This window comes from Pelophylax lessonae, assembly GCF_965119305.1.
Source record: "Pelophylax lessonae genome assembly, chromosome: 5".
Classification (NCBI taxonomy): Eukaryota; Metazoa; Chordata; class Amphibia; order Anura; family Ranidae; genus Pelophylax; species Pelophylax lessonae.
The window spans coordinates 108,218,628-108,238,770 of NC_138772.1; the positions used below are offsets into that span (position 1 = coordinate 108,218,628).

General features: G+C 40.4%; 1 protein-coding gene across 2 annotated transcripts in view; it reads right to left on the bottom strand.

The window, feature by feature from the left end:
• The window catches only part of DPP6 (dipeptidyl peptidase like 6), a 1,508,982-nt gene that overhangs the window by 419,799 nt on the left and 1,069,040 nt on the right, over nt 1–20,143 (bottom strand). The gene's annotated exons all lie outside the window — the stretch shown is intronic.

Below are 20,143 nucleotides of genomic sequence, written 5' to 3' on the forward strand. Positions count from 1 at the left end.
ACTTTATTGCAATCTTTTTTTTTTTTTTTATCTTTTTTTTTTTTCTTCCTTTTTTCAGGGGGGGCGGCGCCCTGGCGCCCCCTATGCACCGGCCGCCACTGGAAATTAGTCCACAAATATACATACAAAATGAATACTCATGAGTAAACCAATGCATACAAAAAATACTGAAATGAGCTTATTGTGCAAAGAACATTTTAGGATTAAACCATGTGCTCATAATAGTGAATGTAGTCTCAAAAACAATCCTCAACAAAGGATCAATTCCTCATCCTCAAGTGTTCAGTGCTCCATCACCTTATTTGAATAAGCCTCTTACCAGAAAAGCAGACCTCAGAGTTATGGAGGTCAGCTAGTGCTTTATCTCTCAAGTAAATCAGACTGGCGGTTATAATCAGCTTTTCCAATGCAGATACTCCAGTTATACATACAACATCCAAATCAACAGAAGGAAAACACATAAGACATTCATAGTGTAGTATCCTTAAAACTAATTTATTAATATAAAAGAAACGTACTCACAAATGTAAAAAAAAGATAGGCATGAAAAAGCCACGCTGATCTGACAATCCGATGGGTGTGATGACATCACCACTACAGTTCCACGGAGCTCTTATGACTATCTCTTATGTCTTACTGTCTCTTCAAAACAAAACTAGAGAAAAATGGCACTGGGCTTTCCCTTAACATTAAAAATGATACTAAAGGTATTTTTTTTTCTTAAAATAACAAACATGTTATACTTACCTGCTCTTTGCAATGGTTTTGCACAGAGCTGCCCTGATCCTTCTCTTCTTGGGTCTCCTATCGGTGCTCCTGGCCCTTCCCCCCTTGCCCTTGGGGACACTCATACATGCTCGTTCCTCAACAGGCTCTCTGTGTCCATAAGACACGCAGAGCATGGCTCACCCCGGCCCCCCTGATCTCTCCTCACTGGCTGTGATTGACCCCACTGCTGTATCTGAGCCAATGAGGAGGGAGAAAGCTGAGAGAAGTGCTGCTTTTGTTCACATGGCTGGATCAAGATCAGGCTCAGATAAGTATTAGGGGGGTCTGGTGGGGGGAGCAGCACACAGAAGGTTTTTTAAATGTATGCAAAGAATGCATGAAGGTAAAAACCTTCAGCCTTTAGAACCACCTTAAGCCAGACTCTGATATTTGGGTGGGAGAACAAACCAGACAAGGCCAGCTTGTTCAGCAATTCCCTGAACCGCAAACACAATTAGGTTGGGTTAAGTTCACATGATCTCCCCTCTCTTTCTGTTATGCATCCTTTACATTATGTGAAGAAAAGTCTTCGCCTTCCCTGCCAAAAATCCCCCCACAAAATGAACAGGGTTTTTAGCAAATCCCTTCCCTATCTACAACTAAAAATATGTGTTGGCTTTAGATATACAGTACTAAAGAAGTTTGGGCATTTGAAAAACATAAATATCAAATTTGCCTAAATGGCTACAGCACCGATTCCAGCTGCAGCTGCCCCCCACTGCCTCTTAGGGCTCTTTCACACGGGCGTTCCTTTTTTTTTTGCCCGATCAGGTCCTTTTTTTTTTTTTGTAACGGACACGGATGACACTTGTGTCATCCGGTCCGTATGTCCGTTTTTCATCCCATCCGTTTGCGGATGAAAAACTGACATAATGCATGTCTATGCAAATACGGATGTCTGCGGATGACACCACTGACATCCGTTTTTGCTTCAGTTCCGTTTTTTGAAAGGAAGAAAAAATAGGGTTCTCCTCCGTTCAAAAAAACTGAACTGAACTGAACTGAACTGACAAAAAACGGATGTCAGAGGATGATCATCCGATGACATCCGTATTTACATAGAGATACATTATGTCCGTTTTTCATCCGCAAACGGATGGGATGAAAAACGGACATACGGAACGCCCGTGTGAAAGAGCCCTAAGACTGAGAACTAAATGATAAAAAAATGCTGATTGCCCAATTCAACTGTCAGTCACTGGCTCTCTGCTCTGCCCCTCCAGTGCTCACTGGAGTCCTGGTCTGTGGAGGGGGTGGGAGTGGCTCAGGCTCTCAGTGGCTCACTGAGAGGCTGAGCCAGCTGTCAGTCCAGGTTTCTGGGTGGATCCCAACCATATGGTCGGGGGCTTGGACCGGTCCTGTGACATCAGCCAACACCAGGCTTCAGCCAGCTGTTGGCTGAAAATGGGTCACAGGAGTAGAGAAGTAACTGCACTTTTGTGATCCACAGGAGAAGTATAGCCAAAAAAGCTTTCTTTGGTCATACTTCTCCTTTCACCTCTAAGCTTCATGGAGGGGATGAATGGAAATCACCTGTACTGAGAAACCAAATTGTAATATTTTCACCGACTTTGTTAAACTCCAATGGGTAAATTTTAACTAAAAAATAAAATAAAGAATCTGGTTGACTGCTACAGGCGATTCCGACATTTGCTCTTTCAAAAAAAAACAGTCATAGTTAGTGAGAGAAAAAAAGTCTAGTCTTTATGAAGTCAATACATTCTGAAATGAAATGTTCATTGAGAAATAAATATAAAGCACAGGCTTTGCTAGTGTTAACATCATGGGAACTTTTTGTTAGAAAGAATTCCCTTCCTATTAGCATAGGCATACCCTTGGCTCGCTCTACAGCTGCTACAGTTATAATGAAATGGAATGTTACTGGGAGCAATAAAGATTGAGAGTTCTAGAGCTTGGCAATGCTTATTGTTATAGTTATAGAAAGAGCTTTGCATTCATTTAATCCGCATAGATTTCGTGTTTGACTCGGAGACTGGATCTGTTGTGTTTGCCGGAAACATCTATGCTGGTTTGACAGGTGAAATACTCAGAAGCTATGGAAGTTGATAGTGCTGACAGAAAGAGTTACACAGGAATTTTGCTGACAAAAGATGACTTTGCTTCTTTAGAAGCAAACATAAAAAATATACTGTATAATGTCAAAGACATAATAGCAAATCACCCACTTTGCAACATAGATTACAGAATGCTATGGCATGGGGATGACTTCTAAGTCATAGTCTGTCTATGGTCAGTCATGGAGATGAATGAACCAGATCAAATGAGCTTGGATCTGATCTGGATCCACCTGATTCCTGGACACCTGCATACAGTATTTGTGAATCTGATCCATAGATGTTTCTAAGGCTGGATTCACACTGAATTCAGAACGGCTGGCAGTAGGGGGTCCGGTGCGTCCCCATGCACCATTTCAGGTTCCGAAATAGGCCCGAATTTTTGACTGAATTTGAACCTGAATTGGACCAGAAGACACACAGGACTTTTCTGCAAGCCGCTCCGCAGCCGACACAGAGCTGTGTGAACCGACTCCATTGAGAGCAAGACACAGTCTCCTGTCATGCAAATTGAATGTGGAGACACCCGCATCCAGTTTGCAATAGTGTGAACCCAGCATTAGACTGCTGGTGCAGGTTTAGTGAACCACTGGATTTGTTTAAAGCCTCCTCATCTTTAGCCAGTAACAAAACAATATTATGTTACAGTGTATTTTACCCCCTCACAAAAAAAGTGCAAATCCTTAGATGTGGTGGCTGCATTAGTTTCCTTTTTAAAGTTTTTCCTTTTTTTTTAACCTGGTGATCCTGCCAACAACACACTTCCTCTCCAAGGGTGACAACAATCAGTTACTGTATTGTATCTATAGAGGAACAGCATTGCTACATTTTTCTACTTGTCTAATTTGGGACTACAAACATCTCCCCCTCTCCTCAACTGTATTATGAAAATGGGAGAGGTTTGAGAGTGTATGTTTTCTTTCGTGCGCGAGCTCATGGCAAATTTTTTTTTTCCTATTTATTTATTTATTTTTTTAAATTTTAACACAGGTTTTTTTAAAAAAAAAAAATCTGATCACTTTTATTGCTGTCACAAGCAATGTAAACATTCTTTGTGACAGCAATATGCAGTGGCAGGTACTCCTAATGGAGGGATTGAGGGTCTAAAAGACCCTAGACCCCTCCACTACACTTCCATGTATTCAAAACACAGAAAACTGCATTTTTGAATACATTAACTGTTTAAAACTGCCGCCTTTAGCAGCCGAGTAACCCGAATGTGAAGTCATGGACGCCGCCTCCGAGTTACGTCATCGGAGACTCCATCCAGCTGGCGGACGCGCTGGTTGGTTGCTCGGGACTCCGGGTAGGATGGGAGATCCGGGCAGAGCCGTGGAAGGCGGCGGGAGGGGGGGGGTCGTTCCCTCCCGCTCGCCAGGGTAATGATCGAGCGGCTCCCGAGCCTCATCGGTCATTACCGCCGGAAAGCCGACCGCCGGCTCTAAAAAACGGTACTGGGATGATGCCTCTAGCTAGAGGCATCACCCTGGTACAACCACTTAAATTCAGCCGACGTAGGTCTAGGTCTAAGTTTGCGTTAAGTGGTTAATCGCTGTACTCATGTGTCCTTCTTTCCTAAATTCTACATTAAGTTTTATGTATAATGTGATGTTGTGACTTGATTTAAATTAACTATGGTAGCATTGTATAATGTGTTGTAGCAGTTTGTTAAGTTTTTACTTGCTGATGTAACTGAAGTTGTAGCACGCTATGCCCTTGCTGTGTATTAAAAGAACTGTTGTATATTGATATGATTTCCTATGATGGCCTTGTACTTTCTGCTATAGTTTCATATTATATTGTGTTAAAGCATCATGATCTAAGGTACTATGGCCCTCTTGTATGATATTGGCAACAACCCTGCACTTACCATTACAAGGTAGGCTCCCACTTTGTTTTCCTCTGGTGGGCCCCTGGTACTCCAGTCCAACCCTTGACTGTGAAGGTGAGTATATATGGGAGGGTGGAGGGTTTGGAATGGGCAAAAGGATGGCGTCTGTTTAGGACACTCAAATATAGTCTGTATATCTATTTTCATAGGTTGCCATGACTAATAATGAGGAGTATAGAAAAAGGAATGATGTTGGTTCACAGAAGCAGGTTCTGACATTGCCTTGTCTTATGCTATCCGCCATGATTACTCTTCTCTTCTTAGTTAAAGCGTGGGTTATTAAAAACCCAACTCTAGCTTAAAAACCATGTTAACTTTGTTACAAAATAAGATTGTTCTAGTCTAAATGTACAAGTTGCTTATAGTTACTGTGGACTCTGTTTTTCGATGATCAACTTCTCAATAAAATTTATGGAAAAGAAACAGGTTCTGACATTTTTTAAAACCTTGGATATAAAAAAAAAACAAACACATTTATGTATTTTACATAAAACCAGATTGTATAGTGAGGGAATCTAATGAGTTTCAGAGAAGCAAACAGCAAGTATTTTCTGTCTGGGACCTCCAGAAATGTCATTTCAGAAGTATTATCCAAGGAACAGAAATGTGTAAAATATAATTTCATCTCTCTAGGATGATTCACACTTTAGCCGAGGACTGTACAAATAAAATACAAGGATTTGAGGATTTTGAAAAATGCAGCCCAATTGTTATAGTTGGCAGACACAGTACTTTTCTAGCACAGCAAGTGTAATTCCCAGTACACAGCAGCCATCAAGGTATTCCAAACATGGAGAGATTACAAGAGGTAAAATGTTCTTCTTGATAGATCAACAGTCAGAATACACAACAAAACGCTGTATTCCATACAAGAGTACAACACTTGGTTGCCTGTAGGGAGACATTGGAAATGTCAGACTTGCCTAATGTAATGTAATAGAGGTAATACCGCTATTGATTTCCATGCTCCATTTCACTAGACTGAATATTTGGAAGTCCTCATTGACAGATATCCCTGGTACTTGTTGGTAAATGTAACAAAGCAATATCGCTATAAACAAGCGTTTCTTGAATCATAGGGCCCTAAAAAGAGTCATCAACTCCTCTTCAAATGTTTTCTGAAATAGATAACAGGAAGGAAAGCTTCTTTCTGCCAAAGGATTATTGGTGAAAAAGGCCATCGGTACATCAAAAGGAAAGCAATTCCTGCAGCCTTTTGCATGCAAACATTTTAGTATCTAGTGGCTGAACTCTGTACACCAGAGAAATAAAGAAAAGTCATGGGACCTTTGTGCAAAGTCCAAACAGCTACCCCCTCATAGATCAGACAATAAACATTAACGCTCCCTATGGGTCTTTCATAAACCTGTGTGTATCTGTTTTAATTTCTATTGCAATATTTGAACAAAAATGTGGTAGTTGAGGTATAAAAGTTGTTGCATCTTAAGCCTCGTACACACGCATCGAAATTCGGCCGGGAATTTTCGGCCAACGTCCGATCGGCTGATTTTCGGCTTGTTAGTATGATGCTCCCGACAACCGTCTCCGACTTTTCGGCCAAAAAAAATCTGGTGTGCAGGCTATAAACTTTTTGTCCTCCGTCAAAACACGTCCGATTTTCGTGCAGTCAGTACAGATTTCGACAGGGAAAAATCTTATGAGCAAGACTGGGCATGCTCAGAGAAGAAAGAACACAAAGAAAGCAAACCAACACATGACATCACTTCTGAAGTAGAATTTTGTCGTGCGGGAAAATTCATGTGCAGTCTAGGCACATTCCAACCAACAAAACACAACTCTGGACAAAAGACGGACGACCGGTCAGCAGAAATTCGTGTGTACTAGGCTTTAGGGCCCGGCATTCCCAGGTTAAGTTGCGGATAAGGGAAAGGGGAAGGAGTAAAAAGGGGGAGAGGTAATTCGTCTGTTTTATTTTTTCAAGGAACAAGATATAAATGCTCACCTAGCATTTATTGAAAGAAATCAAAAGCAAAATAATAGTAATATTAAAAAATAATAATAATTAAACAGATTTTATACTGGTTTTATAAAAAAATGTCCTTAATATGTATGTAATCCCTAACAATTAATCTCTTATTTGCTCCATTTTCAACTAATAAATATACTATTGCAAGAGTTGTGTTATACTGTAGCTGTTTTATAAGTACAAAACACCTGTGGATCTGCCAGAAACCAAATAAGATCCTGACTTCCTGTGTATTCTGCCACTGTTGCATTGAGATTTTAGCATTATAAGCAGTACCCAGTTCAATTCAGTGAACTATTGAACACCTCATTTTGGAGATGAGGAGAAGAGTTGGTGCTCTGTGGTTGTCCTAAAAAATGTCCTGTACTAGGGTGACAACCAGGCCACACCCCCAACCGCATTTCACTCCATCCCCAAAGCTTAATCATGCTGGTACATCAAACACTCCCCCTACCCTTAGACTGAAAATGCTTCTATCCTGTGCCCTTTCTTCTGGAGTGAAGGTACTCTAATGCAAGAGGCATGTTACAGGTCAGATCACCAATTGAAAACAAGCGGGAAAAAAGCCTGAAAAAAAAGAAAACGAATGCAGCCACCACATCTAATGATTGGTAAGCTGCAATATGTTCCATTTTTTTAGTTATGGGTTAAATGCTGCTTTAAGGGGGGCACATTCATCATGGGATTTCAGTATCCCCAGGATGATGCAACCTATACTCTCCCAATTCTTACACCGAAGCTAAGCATCATAACTGAACAATAGTTGGACCAGGAGCGTTGGCTACACATCACTGCTCAGGACCAGCTTCATGATATTGGACCATTGGGACAGCTGCTTGTAGTTTCTATTAGGGGCACATGTAACAGGGTAACAACAAAGAAGCATGATTGTATGAAATGTGTTACCAATAACACAAAGAGGCCAAACAAGATCCTTATTGACAGGATCACCAGTTGTCATCAAGCATACATACTGAAGATATAAGTCCTGGAGAAGAAGTGGTTATACCAGAATCATGACAACAGCTGCAGCCATGATCCTGGCATCATCATTTTTAGCTGGTGATCGGCTTTATTGTAAACGTGATAGTAAAAGTGACAGCTCTACATCCACTTGATCCCTTTTACAGGTCTCAGAGGGGGCCCCCAACCTCTTCTGTTCCTGAGTTCTCCCACCTCATCAGGGAGCCTAAGACAAGCAGTTGGGTCCACAAGGAGGAGGAGCAACATCTCTTCCTCCCCTTACTCATGGGTCACCTCTGGTTTCAGTTCTTTGTTTACCTGGTGGTTACCAGCCAGGGAGGCAGGCGATCAAACTGTTCTGTGTTTATTCGGCTCCCTTGGAAGGTAGAGAGGGGGAATCAGGGTTCTTACAGTCCTCTGATCTCTCAATAAAGAGTGTCTGTCACTGCTCAAGCTATCACTATATATATATATATATATATATATATATATATATATACATATATATATATATATATATATATATATATATATATATATATATATATATATATATATTTTTATGTCGAAGAGGCCTGACACACTTAAAATGAATTTAGAACAAAAACATACAGAAACAAGTTAGTAGTATTCCATTTTAACATTTTCGGGCTAAGCTGACAGCGCCCTTTTTCAGGCAGGAACACATCTAAATAGTTTCACAAAAATTCACAAATACTCTATATAACATACATTTAGTGTCGAACCAATTAAACAATTATCTAACAATTTAAGCTATACATCTAAATTGGATTCTATGTTCAAAAAGCAGGAAGTAGACAAACAAAATAAATTCAATCCCCAGCACCAAATATTAAAAATACGATACAATTATACAAAAAAAAAATCAGATACTTAACAAATGATTATTAAAGCTACCCACACTATAAAGATCAAGAGATTTACAAAAAAAGATTAAAAAGTCAAGTTGAGAAATCTGACCCTTTTGGGTCTTTCTCCACAAGGAGATTAGTCCACAAGGACACTTGATAATATATACCACATATGAAGGTTGGCCAGTAAAATATCCTTTGATCCCATTATTATTACCCCTAAGTGGGTAGGACATTAATTTACCTTTAATCATGAAATTACATTGGACATAATTTAAACAGGGATATGTACCATTGTTTGCGAGGACCTAAAAACGTAGCGATAGGAGTAGGCGATTGGCATTGGTCTGTTTTAACAAGTCTATCATGTATGGTCTTATCCCGCTGATATGAAGGTGGGGAGGATTACTAAATTTGGGAATAGTTGGGTCATTTTTACTCAAGACCCAATGTTTTTTAATAATATTATATATATATGGGGTTGAAAAAGGATAGAACTGAGAAACAAAGGTGTTTTTCCATTCAATGAGATCTTATTTCTAGAACAGATCAACTATTCTGCTTCTTTTTAATCAAACAAGGGGGGTACCCCCTCTGTAGGAGTTTACCCTCCATCTTATCTAATCGTGTCTCACGATCTGCTGTGTTACTCATGATTCTTGTCACATAAGAAAATTAGCTCCTGGGAATAGATTTAAAAACTCCAGGAGGATGAAAACCTTTAAATGTAATACTTGATTGCGTTTTGTTGGTTTGACATACAGATAGCTGACCACATAATCACCCTGGATTTATAACATAGTGTCCAAAAATGAAATTTCAGTTCTACTCATTGTAATATTGAATTGCAAACACGGTCTTAAGTAATTAAAGTAATCATGAAAAAGCAATAATGTTCTAATGTCACCCACCCACGAAGCGAACAATTCATCAATGAATCTAAACCAGCATTGACAGTTCTCTAAAAACAAACTATTGCTGTAAACAAAAGCTCTCTCTATCATGTCCATAAATGTGTTGGTAACCAAAGGTGTCAGAGCCGGTTCACACTGGGGCGACTTGTCAGGCGACCTGGTCGCCTGACAAGTCACCGAGGGTCGCCTGCCATAGATTAGCACAGGACCCGTTCTAATAGGAGCGACACAAGTCGCTCCGACTTAGAAAAAGAGCCGGTTCACACTACCACGACCAGAAAGTCGCCCCGTGACTTGAAGAGACTTGTTTAGAGACTTGTTTAGAGACTTGAAAGAGACTTGTGCACTACTTTGAAGAGACAGGAGACTTTGTCTGTGGGGAATGCCTGGCTAATCTCATTTTTCTTCCTGGAAAGTCTGATAACAAGTCGATTCAATTAAGATAAGGAGGCGACTCCCATTGAAGTATATGGGACAGTAGGATCACAGGTCGCCTCAAAGTAGTACAGGACCCTTTTCTGAAGTCGGAGCGACTTCAGTAGTGGCAATTAAGATGGCACTGATTGATTAACATTGTTTTTGTTATGTCAAGCGACCTGGGGCTACACAAGTCGCCTCACAAGTCATGCTAGTGTGAATGGGCTCAAAGGGTCCTGAGCTACTTTGGGGCGACCTGGAGCAACCTGTATTAACTTCAATGATATGAAGTCCGTGCATGCCGCTCCGAGATCGCAGTGCAAGTCGGGTCGCCTGTATGTGAACGGGCTCTCACTGATTATGTGATGGGAACAAGTGCTTGCTTCTGAGGACATTGCATACTGTTAAAGAAACGCGTTGGTCGGGACTTCCAGGTGACATCATATCCGCTCCTTGGAGCACACACTGGTCACAAATAGAGTGGCGCTTCCTGGTTTACATATGATCTTTGATAATTATGCATGTGAGTGCACTGGCTTTTAATGTTTCACAATATAAGTATTTTTTCACAATGTGAGGCTTTAATCCCATTTCTTCCTCTATCTGCCATATAAACTTGGGCCACAATATGAGTTACTGAAGTTGTGCAAAGGACCATAGTGGGATATTGATTGGGGCATTGTATACATCCATACTTGGGGCTTTTTTGTGCAATTTGACCCATTTGTTAGCACAAGGGGTCACCTCCTTCTAATGAATGCAGTGTGAAGTTGGGGATCACATTTGTAGGGTGTATGCAGGCACTAACATGGAGGACATATACATGGATTAATCACACATGTTTTACCAGTGTTGATGTGTTTTGGAGTGGCACAGAACACTGTCACAGATTTGGACTTTGATCACACTAATGCATTGAACTTCTTATGGCACCCAAACACTTTACTGTTATTCATGTTTTTTTTTTTTTTTTTAAATCTTTTTTTGAGTTTTATGTCATTCTTCATGTGTTTGATATTGTTGTTTATAATATTATAATTATTGCTTCTACAGTGCTGTACCCTATATTTGGGGGTTTGGTTAATACAGTATATGTTGGTTAATTGTGTCGTACAGAGATGCTAAATTACAGCTTGTCAGACTCGGTATGCGTGAAATGGTGACAAATATGAAGGACAGATGCTCTAATAAAAGCATTTACTTTTACTGTAGATTGCAATCTTGCAAAAAAAATACTGTAAACAGCCTTGAGGATATAGAAAATTATTGCACAATATTACTGAGGTTATTGTTAAGAAGTTTGACTTAAAGAAGAAGTATTTGTCACAACCATTACTTAAAGCTTAACTCCAGCCTTACTGCCATGGTCTAGCCTTCAGATTTCTGTTTGTGAAATTCGTACCTCCTTGCAGCAGGGTTCAGCTAGATCTGTGACTCCATTTCACATGTGGTGAATGGCTTCTTTATTCACCTATGGGTGCCGCCTGCTCCACTGTGGGTTTATATCCTTTTCCCGTCTATTACTTCCCGAGACACCTCCCTGTTTTCTTCCCTATATACACACGTGTTCAGTGCAGCGCTCCTTGCCTGAGCAACTTTACAGTTCTCTGAGCTTCTGTTTGTTACTTCCCCTTATATCCTGTGCCTGACTACCCAAGCACCGAACCCAGCTTCTTCTACTGTCTGTGTTTGTCTGCAGCCTGTCCTGACCTTAAATTGTCTCCTGGTTTTCCTGGTCACCGTTTGTCTCCTGCTGTTGTGCTCTGCACATGCAAGTGACCCTGCATCCTCAGCTGGGCGTACCTGGGGGCCACCACCTAGTTCCAGCTTGCTGCAAGGCCATCCTCACCATCAGGGGCCCTGGTGAAAAAGCAGGCTGGGGCTTAGACTCCGTGCCTTGGGGAGCCTAGAGTTGGCTATCCACAAGGGCTCACTCTCAGAATTAGAAATCTGAAACTCTGAGACAGCATTTACAGCAAATTATCTTACCCATAAAGTTAAAGAAACTAGTTTCTATGGGGATAAAAGGCGTTTGTAGGTTTCAACATACAATTTGATATATCATTATTATATACAGTATACAGTAGATACTATTTTACCAAAAGTATTGGGACACCTGCCTTTACACCCACATGTTCAATATTGAGTTGGCCCACCCGTTGCAGCTATAATAGCTTCAACTCTTCTGGGAAGACTGTCCACAAGGTTTAGGAGTGTGTCTATGGGAATGTTTGACCATTCTTCCAGAAGCACATTTGTGAGGTTAGGCACTGATGTCAGACGAGAAGTCCTGGCTTGCAGTGTCTGCTCTAATTCATACCAACCCGATAGAGCACCTTTGGGATGAATTAGAGTGGAGACTGCGAGCCAGGCCTTCTCGTCCAACCTCAGTGCCTGGCCTCACAAATAAAGGCAAGTAAAGGCAGGTGTCCCAATACTTTTTACAAAATAGGTTATATACGTATTGTGGTTGGCATGTGTTTTTTAAAGTCACTTTTGTCTATTGTTTGTCTAGCCTGTGCATATACTGTTCTATCCCCTATCCCCTCCACCCATCTCATGCCTATGTAGTTACACCTCCAGTGGATACCCCTATCTGTATTACTGTTGTAACATTGTATTTGTCTGGTCACAGTGTGTAAAAAAAAATATATATATATATATATAAAAATGAAAAGAAGTAATTAAAAAGAAAAAAATATATAATTATATATACAGTATCTCACAAAAGTTAGTACACCCCTCACATTTTTGTAATTTTTTTTTTTTTTTTTTTCATGTGACCACACTGAAAAAATTACACTTAGCTACAATGTAAAGTAGTGAGTGTACAGATTGTATAAAAGTGTAAATTTGCTGTCCCCTCAAAATAACTCAACACACAGCCATTAATGTCTAAACTGCTGGGAACAACAGTAAGTACACCCCTAAGTTAAAATATCCAAATTGGGCCCAAAGTGCCAATATTTTGTGTGACCACCATTATTTTCCAGCACTGCCTTAACCCTCTTGGGCATGGAGTTCATCAGAGCTTCACATGTTGCCACTGGAGTCCTCTTCCACTCCCCCATGATGACATCACGGAGCCGGTGGATGGTAGAGATCTTGCACTCCTCCATCTTCCGTTTAAGGATGTCCCACAGATGCTCAATAGGGTTTAGGTCTGGAGACATGCTTGGCCATTCAATCACCTTTACCCTCAGTTTATTTAGCAAGGCAGTGGTAGTCTTAAAGGTGTGTTTGGGGTCGTTATCATGTTGGAATATTGCCCAGTGGCCCAGTCTCCGAAGGGAGGGGATCATCCTCTGCTTCATTATGTCACAGTATATATTGGCATTCATGGTTCTCTCAATAAACTGTAGCTCCCCAGTGCCGGCAGCACTCATGAAGCCCCAGACCATGACACTCCCACTACCATGCTTGACTGTAGGCAAGACACACTTGTTTTTGTACTCCTCACCTGGTTGCTGCCACACACGCTTGACACCATCTGAACCAAATACGTTTATCTTGGTCTCATCAGACCACAGGACATGGCTCCAGTAATCCATTCCCTTAGTTTGCTTATCTTCAGCAAACTGTTTACGGGATTTCTTGTGCATCATCTTTAGAAGAGGCTTCCTTCTCGGACGACAGCAATGCAGACCAATTTGATGCATAGTCAGGGAATTGACAGGTTGACCCCCCACCCCTTCAACCTCTGCAGCAATGCTGGCAGCACTAATATGTCTATTTCCCAAAGACAACCTCTGAATATATTGTAACTCTTAGCACGTGCACTCAACTTCTTTGGTCGACCATGGCGAGGCCTGTTCTGAGTGGTACCTGCCCTGTTAAACCGCTGTATGGTCTTAGCCTTCATGCTGCAGCTCGGCTTCAGGGTCTTGGCAAACTTCTTATAGCCTAGGCCATCTTTGTGTAGAGCAACAATTCTTTTTTTCAGATCCTCAAAGAGTTCTTTGCCATGAAGTGCCATGTTGAACTTCCAGTGGCCAGTATGAGAGAGTGAGAGCCATACCACCAAATTTAACACACCTGCACCCCATTCACACCTGAGACCTTGTAACACTAACGAGTCACATGACACCAGGGGGAGAGAAAAAGACTATTTGGGCCCAACTTGGACATTCTGACTTGGGGTGTACTCACTTTTGTTGCCAGTGGTTTAGACATTAATGGCTGTGTGTTGAGTTATTTTGAGGGGACAGCAAATTTAAACAGTCATACAAGTGGTACACTCACTAGTTTACATTGTAGAAAAGTGTCATGTCTTCAGTTTTGTCACAAAGAAATAATAAAATATTTTCAAAAATGTGAGGGGTGTGCTCAGTTGTGTGAGATACTGTATATATATATATATATATATATATATATATATATATATATATATATATATATTAACATACTGTCACCAGTCAGTGTTCCTCATCACCTGTTATATGGTAATGCTGTACTTCAATGGTGACAGTATTTAAAAAAAGAAAAAAATAAATAAATTAGGATTTTTCTTTTTTTCCTGATTTTTTTAAAAATTGGGACAACAAATTAAAACTTCAAAAAAACTTGCCATGCCTCCTCCTAAATACCTTGGACTTTCTATTTTCCAAAAACAGGTTATTTGGGGGATATTTGTACTGCCCTGTTATTTTCAAGCCTCAAGAAAGCCACGGGCCATCAGGACATCAGGATTGATCGATTTTCAGATATATACCATAATTTGTGGACTATAACTTTCCTACAGACTTATTAATATACACTGCTTTGGTTTTTTTTGTCCTAAAGTTATGAAGAAAGATTATTTATTTGCAACATTTTATAGTATAAATAAAGAAAAAACTATTTTTTAGCTTTTTTCATTTATTTAGCAAAAAATGAAAAACCCCGCTGGTGATGAAATACCACGTCAGGCTCTGAATGTAGGTTTGAAAAAAGAGGTATTTCCTTTTTTTTTAATATATAATTGTACATGGTATGGGCTTTTAGGTCTATTCGTAATGTTTGCGGTGGTCACATTTGAGGAGCTCTGTAAATTGCAACTTCAATGGATTGCAAAGAACTCAGATTAAGATATATTTTTAACAATTGTAAGGTTTGCAGATTGCATTAGCATTTAACTGACTAGTTTTACTTGTCTTTTGGAACTGCCCTTCAAGTGAACCTGTATTCAGTTTAAAACGTCAATCATGACCTTTAGAAGGTCCTAAATCTTTACTGTCCTTTAAGACAAAAAGATACATTAACCTCCCTGGCGGCCTGATTATGTCAGAATTTTTGTGCTAAAAGCAGTGCAATGCTTTGCATGGAAATATGCTGTTTTATATTTTAGGCCTGTAATTCTTAGGAAAATAACCCACTTAAATCTGTCCAAACAAGAGTCAAGTAGACATCCCAGGTATGATAAAGTTTGAAACAAGAAATCATAAATTACAATAATCTCCCTAGCGTTATTCCTGAGTGTGGCTCGGGGTTAATATAGAGTACCAAAAGCGGTAACCCTGAAGCCACACTTGAGATTACTCCACAATAAGACCCACCTTCCCCTGCGATCCCCCGACGTCCTCCCCGTCGTCCTTCAGCCATCCTCCCGCTGTCCTCCCGCTGTGTGCTCGGCCAATGCCGACACCTGTCTTCCGGTTCCCTTCCCTGCAAGCATTGCGACGCAGGGGGGTGGAATCGGGGGCGATTTCAAAAATGTAAATACACTAAATGACATGATACAAAGTTGTGATCCCAATGGATTGCACTGTATCATGCAATTTCACCACAGGAATTCACCTGGTGGCTTTTCCACTGCCCTGTCTGTGCTTTTCCAGTTCTTTGTGCCTGGAAAATTGAGAAAAACCATAATCCCCCCTCCACCAAATGATTTGGATCAGTGCAAAAAGCAAGGTCCATAAAGGCATGGATGAGTGAGTTTGGGGTGGAGAAACTTGACTGTCCTGACATCAACTTGATAGAACACTTTTGGGATGAATTAGAACAGATACCGCGATCCAGTACTTCTTGTCCAACATCAGTGCCTGACCTCACAAATGCGTTACCGGAAGAATGGTCAAACATTCCCATAAACACACTCCTAAACTTTGTGGACAGCCTTCCCAGAAGAGTTGAAGCTGTTGTATTTGCTAAGGGTGGGTCAGCTCAATATTGAACCCTATAGACTAAGACTGGGATGCCATTAAAGTTAATGTGTGTAAAGGCAGGCGTCCCAATACTTTTGGTAATATAGTGTGTATGCAAATTGGATGTCTTTTAAACTGCATCCGATTCGCATGACATGTGAACCAAATTGGCTTTCTATGGAGCCTGTTGACATCTGCGGGCTGGCCACAGTGCCTTTTTCAAAAGAGTCCTGTACGATTTTCAGTCCGGTTCAGGTGCAATTTCAAGTGATATACACTTAACAAATTTGCAGGTGAATTGCACCTGAACCAGTGAACAAAACCACACTGGACTCCTTTAAAAAAATCCCATTGAAGCTGTCCCCGCATATATGAGAACTGGCTCTAATTCATAGAAGTGTGCTTTATATGGACCTGCCTTCAGAGGGTGTACACTGACATACAGGAAAAAATGCTTAAAGCAGTAGTAAACCACTAACAAAAGAAAAAATTAGGTCCCCTGCCTGTTTATCCCATAATGTACTGTATGCACCTTACCTGCACCTCACCTGCACATAAACCCTCCAGCACAGAGCTGTCATGGCTCCCCTGACGCTTCCATTTTAACCTGGTCTTCCCATTTGATTGACTGGGCCTTGATGGCATCATTCCCGCAGATGCACGCAGGAACCATGGCACGGTGCTTTGCATTCAACGGCATATTGTGTGCCCAGAATGCAAGGTGTCCCTGCACATGCGCAGGTGACGTCATTGGCTATTGCCGATCTGAAAATCTCCTAAACAGTGCATGTTTAAGAGATATTCATTTAATTTATAGGTACACCTGACTGTAAGCTTTTCTGTAGGTATAATATAATATAATATAGGGACTTTACTAACACTTTAAGGCCAACCCACTGTAACAGTGTTCCTTATTGTTCTGCTTCAAATTTTTGCTGGTGTCCTAGCAGGTTGGATGCTTAATTAATTTCTTCTCTATATTATTCATATCTCCTAACTACCCTACCCTTTTCATATGGATCAGTTGTGGATCTCTACAACTTCTATTAATCAAGGGCTCTGTACTCCACCCTACTTTGCTTTTCATTGAAAGTCTTCTCCCCTCTCTGACTTTAGATTAATATTGAGAGCGCTCAAACGTCTCCTTCCCTATTTTATCTTTAGAATACTAAGGCTGTTTTATTTTGGATTTCCCTTTCCCTGAAATTAAGGGTGAAGGTATTTTGCTTCTACCCCAGCTAGTTATTGGTTGATCTTTGGTGAAATCATACTTGTTTGTCCAACATTCCTTCTCAAGAATCAAGAATATTCTAGGCTTCTGCCTTTACATTATGTACCTTCCTGTCTTTTTTGCTATTGGTCTGTTTGATTCTACCTGTTGTCTCTGTATAATTGCTAAATACAGACAAGAAATGGAACAAGTGGCGCAAGCTGTTAGCGCTACATAAAAACGGTAGTCCATATAATAGCACATCAAGGCTATGATAAAGTCTTAAGGTGAGATGAGGAAATAGTCTGAATGCTTAGGGCCAGCCTGTTGTGGAGCAGAAGCGATCTCCAAACATGCAACAAACAAAAGAGAAAACAGATGTCTCTGAGTTAAGACTGCAATTTAATATGGCAAACAAGTAATAAAAACTTACATCAATAATGTAATCATCTCCTCTCTTCCTCTTCCTGTCCAGCACTGTGATGGGATCCGACTTTGAAAAAGGAGCGCGCGCTGGTTTCCCATCACAGTGCGCATGCTCGGAAACGCGCCAGTCAGTACGCCGGAAGATCCTGTGGACAAGCATCACCGCCACCGTGCGGCCCAAGCCTCCATCTCACTGCGGTTTCACCCCGCTGTCAAATCCTCCATCTCACTGCTGTGACACCCTCCACTTCCTGCTGGACAGGAAGAGGAAGAGAGGAGATGATTACAGAGCCACAGTGATGACTCCAAGCCCCAGCCTCCACACGGACAGCGGAAGGACCCATCTTGTCTGCTTATACTTACCTTAATGTAAGTTTTTATTACTTGTTTGTCATATTAAATCGCAGTCTTAACTCAGAGGCGCCTGTTTTCTCTTTTGTCTGTTTAATTGCTGCTCTCCACATTTTTGTTGCAGTCAACTTCATTATTGTTGAGGTCCATCATCCTTTCAGATGGCAGTCTCTCCTTAGTGGTGCTACCTGTCTTGCTCTGCAATAGGTAGTTTTGGTAACCTTCCTTATATTAGCACTTTCCATATTGATTCTCCTTTTTTTCATTTAGCCTTTTCAGGAATTTGCTCCTTCGGAAACTCTATTGGATTCCTTTGGATCTCTCAGTGGCTGTTGCCCATTCCTCCATTGCATTGCTTTTGGATGCTCCACACGTATATATGAGTTATTATATTCCTATATCCTTCAATAAACAAACAAAAAAAATAAGATGTTTGTACTTATTACAAAATGTTTTTCTTGGAGTGTATTGAGGGACACAGGCCTCAATCCTCTGTATTATTGGCCCCATGTACTGCTGACTCACAAAACCGAGGTAGGATGGTTAGGAGTGGTTTCTTTTTGCCAGCATCCCCCTCTTGAAGGAAGCTGCATATAACCCTTAAGTCTACGCAGTGCTATATCACTGTACTACTCAATGAACTCTAAGAAAATTGTAGGGTAGCTACAAAAATCTTTTTTTTTTTTTTTCAGATTTCCTGCATAAGATTGCATGATATAAGTGAATATATTGTGTAATAGAATATAATTAATTTATTTTAATACACATTTTCTTTTAGTAAATCCAGGATTTTCTCTCTCATTTCATGTGAGCAGCAGAGAGATGAACCAGCGCAAATTCCTATTGAGTAGCTTTTACCAAAAATAGAATTTTCCTGTCCAGCTTTGTCTTTTACTTAGTTCTCTGGATCACGTTTTCACCTGACTAAAATGCAAATAATTTTGGCAGTAAATCGAGAGACTTACTGTATCTGACAGGAGCTGCACATGTAGTCTTTTAATCATGGAGCTGAAGTATAGCTCATGTCTCTGTTCAAACAGGGCCGTGTCTTTGATGTCCTGGACCAGACCCCAGCCATAGTAGACAGAGAGAAGGCAGTGACGGTAATATTGTATCCCCACAGAAATAATACAGTTCAGTCTTTTGTCACACTGTACCCAAAAAAAAAAAATGTATGTCCTTTTTTCCCCACAAACAGAGCTGTGTTTTGGTGGTATTTGATCCTCTCTGTGTTTTTAATGTTTTCTGCTTGAAACAAAAAATAACCGTCAATTTTGAAAAAAAAAAAAAAACACAAAACTTTTTACTTTCTGCTCCAAAACACATCCAATAAAAAACATTTAAAAAATCTAATTTCTTTATCAATTTATCAATTCTGCTACATATTTTTGGTAAAAAAATCCCAAAAAGCATGTTGAATGTTGTATGTTGAAAGCGAGTTCCCCAGGAGGATTTTCTACATACGCTTTCTGAATACGCACAATGTGAGTGCATATTGATGTGGCATCAGCAGCATTCTGCATCATTTAAGAGCGCCCAGCCACAGAGAAGAAATTAAGAAAAAGGGAACCTGGCACATTATGTGATATGCTGAAGACGCCTGAAAAAAAAATACAATAAAGGGGACTGGGTACAGGAGATGAAGGTGGAGTTGGGCTTTAATAAGGGGATAGTGGGGACCTAATTAAGAGTTAAAGAATCTTAACAATATTTCATTTTTTTTTTCACTTTACTATTTTCCTGCAGATCTAGTACAAGGCTATGATTTGCATATTATGACTGTAGCACTGTAACTTTGTAACAATTCTGCAATAATATACTGAATGATTGCTGTAATCAGCTGTTGCAATGAACATTCAAGCAGGAACTACTTGGATTGGCACCTGCTCAAATTGAGCCTTGACCATTCAAGCTGACCATGGGTTCTTCAGACGGGAGTATATGGGGGATCAAGCAGCACATAATGAATGCAGGGCAGCGTGTTATATAAATATAGTGGAAACTTACATAAAACCCCATAAATATTGAAGTTAGCCCATATCGGCAAGTAGTTAAACAAGCCCAACTATGACTTATTTGATAGAAGCCAAGAGCAATGATGGAAAGGTTTTTGATCGGCAATCAATTTTCATTATTTTGAAACAGTC